Source organism: Sinocyclocheilus rhinocerous, unplaced genomic scaffold, assembly GCF_001515625.1.
Source record: "Sinocyclocheilus rhinocerous isolate Xijiao unplaced genomic scaffold, SAMN03320098_v1.1 scaffold207, whole genome shotgun sequence".
Classification (NCBI taxonomy): Eukaryota; Metazoa; Chordata; class Actinopteri; order Cypriniformes; family Cyprinidae; genus Sinocyclocheilus; species Sinocyclocheilus rhinocerous.
Window position 1 is genome coordinate 81430 of NW_015648658.1, and position 3089 is coordinate 84518.

At 36.8% G+C, this 3089-nt stretch overlaps 1 pseudogene; it reads right to left on the reverse strand.

The window, feature by feature from the left end:
- Positions 1-1376: 1376 nt before the first annotated feature.
- LOC107710185 (uncharacterized) overlaps positions 1377-3089 on the reverse strand; it is a 9034-nt pseudogene continuing 7321 nt past the window's right edge.

Genomic DNA, 3089 nt, shown 5'->3' on the forward strand with positions numbered 1-3089 from the left:
CTGACGAATTAACGAGTCCTAAGGGGAAGGCTTGGCTCATGAATATTAATTAGGTTATAAGACTGGCCGCTACAGGTACGTCACCGTGACCTAATTAATATTCAGGAGCCAAGAGTTTGTACTTTCGCTTCAGGCGATGGAATGTACATCAACTTTTATTGGCACATGCGCATGTGTTGAACGCAACTGTCTTTTAATTTGCGAAGCACACGGCAACACATTCAAAGACCAAGTCACAAACTCACAAAACTCCCACAGCTGTTTTGTGTTGTTGATATTTTTCCTCTTTCAACTTCTCCATAAAGGATTCGAGTTTAGTGACACAAAACACACCAAACGCGACGCAATCTTAACAAACAGTGCTTACATTGCACTGATTGTGACTGTCTTATCTTTAAATTATTTTCCAAAAGAAAAACATACACAGAACGCTGCGGTCTTCAATGTTCTAAAACATTTAAACGCAGCCGTTCCATTCGCAGGCGTTCCGCTGCAAAAAGGCCTTCTTTTTAAGTAAGAAAAGTACTAAAACATGAAACATGTAAATTGAACAGTGCGTTCAATTCCTGAGGTCAGAAGAAACCCAGCCGTCCCCTCTTTCCCAAGTCCACCGACTCTTCCTTGAAAAAGCACATGATCGCGGGGCGTCTTGAACAAAATTGTGATTTTCCACTAGAACTTGAGCTCTTTGACGTCCCTCACTGCTTAGAAATGTTGCATGGCTTACAGGGTTAAATGTATAGCGTTTGATCAAAGATGTTTTTATTCACCCAGACAGCAAATTTGAAATAATTGGATTCAAATATCTTCACGAACATAATCATCAGTTCATTGCTGTATTGCACAACATCATGTCAAGACATGAAATAACTTTTTTGTGTAACAGCTTTAGGGTTGTTAATGTGCAAAACAAGAGCATATGACAAGAGTTACATAAAAAAAAAATGCACTTCTTCCAAAGCGTACAATCTCCTAGGACATAAACGTAATTCGTCTGTGGCTTCGCTCTCACCATATGCAGAACAGGATTGTGAACAAAAACTGGAGTTTAACCACAAACTGTGACCACAGCAGTAGCTACAGTTGTACAATACAAATACAATGTGGTGTAATTTGTGACAACATATTCTTGTTTTGCAACGTGAATGAATTTTGAATCTGAAAGTGCGAGACGTCCGATTCTTTAGCCGCTATCGGTAAACTGCCTACAAGAATAACAACGTAGAAGTATTCTACTTCTAGTAAAGCTAGAAGTATTTGCGCTACAAACCAGCGTGTTTATGAATACGATAGTGAATTAAAATATAATAAGAAATGCCAGTTTGCAATATCAAGCAACATCACGAGCTGTTTTGTACAGTTAAAATAACTGGAAGCGAATGAAGCCGTGCACATTCCAATTACAAAAGGCCGCGAACAATGTTACATAAAAAATAGGCAGATAGAAATAATTTAGAAGACTGTTCTAGACTGTTCTCAGGTCGTACAGCAATCATGATGGGAGCCACACAGTAAAACACGATGGGAACTGAGGTTAAATGGGAAAACGCTTACATTTTTACAAGTCTCTTAAATAGCCTATTTATGTGGAGGAATCTTGTAATCATTGGCGTGCTGAATGGATTTTTTGTTTCATTACATGTATCATCCAGAGAACTCAATTCAGTCCAGTTATGGTTAAGTTGTAAGATGCGTTCACACTGACAGCGATTTGCATCAATAAAGCGGCTGGACTTAATTTAATCTCATTGAGAGTTGGAACTTGCTGAGAATCACCATTCCGTTTTATGCAAATGAGCAGCAAAGCATTGCAGCGACTGCCAATGGGAGCGCAGACAGCTGGAACCAAAAACTGTGACCTTTACTAGATGTTTCCACTTGCGTCGAGCAGTTGTTCTCTGATGGAGTTGAGCTCCGCTAAACCTTCGTGCAGCTGTTTGGCCAGGCTCCGCACTTCAGCCGTCACCTCCTTCTTACAGCCCTTCTTCACCTCTTTCGAGTCTTTGGTGAAGTACTTGTCTATTCCTTTCTGCAGACTGGCTAACTTGGCCAGCGTGTGGTGAATTATTTCTTCCGCCCGATCTACCGGGTCATTAACTAAGCTAATGGTCTGCAGGGCCCGTCGTACCTCCCAGTCACCGGTGTAGTAGTTGTTCCGTCGCAGCAGCGGATGAGAGCGCAATCGACAAAGACCTTCAATGATGAATCGCAAACAGCGCTGCATTTCCACCAGCTGGGCCTCGTAGTCCATAATGATGAGTTCAATCTTCTTACGGTCCTGCATTCAAACAAGAGAGAGTTCAACATTTCAAAATACAGAACATATTTAAAGTCTATTTAAAATAAATAAAAAATATTTTAAATATTTTAAAAATGTATTTATATGATAACACATTGCAGTAAGTTCCCATTAATTGATGTTACTTAATGCATTAACTGTTAATGATCAATACACGTTGCAGCATTTATTAATCTTTTTTAATGTTAGTTAAAAAAAAACAAAAAAACATGTTAGTTCATTGTTATCTCAGGTCTATTGCAGCATTTATTAATCTTTTTTAATGTTAGTTAAAAAAAAAATAAAAAAACATGTTAGTTCATGTTATCTCAGGTCTATTAAATAATATTAAAAAATACAATGTTTGATTTAAATAATTTATTAGCTTAGAATTCGCTATTAACTTATACATTCTCTAGAAGTATTTTTCATTGTTAGTTGATGTTAACCAATTTGAACAAATATAACCTTATTGTAAAGTATTATAATTTACATAACATAATATTTACAGCGTTTACATTCACTCAACATTTAGTTCAAGCAGTAATGCATGGCACAAAGGTCATGGGTTCAATTCCCTGGTAATGCATGAACTAGTAAAGTGTATTTATTGGATAACATGCATAAATGTACATGTAATATATATTTATGTACTAAGAAAACGTAGTTGCATCTTTTAACTACAGTTAAACAATAATAGTAATAATAATAATACAGCAAAGTATTGCCTGTTTGGGTCAAATGGGCCTCAGATTTATTGCAGTTTTGCAATGCAATGTTTGTGAATATATATATATATATATATATATAT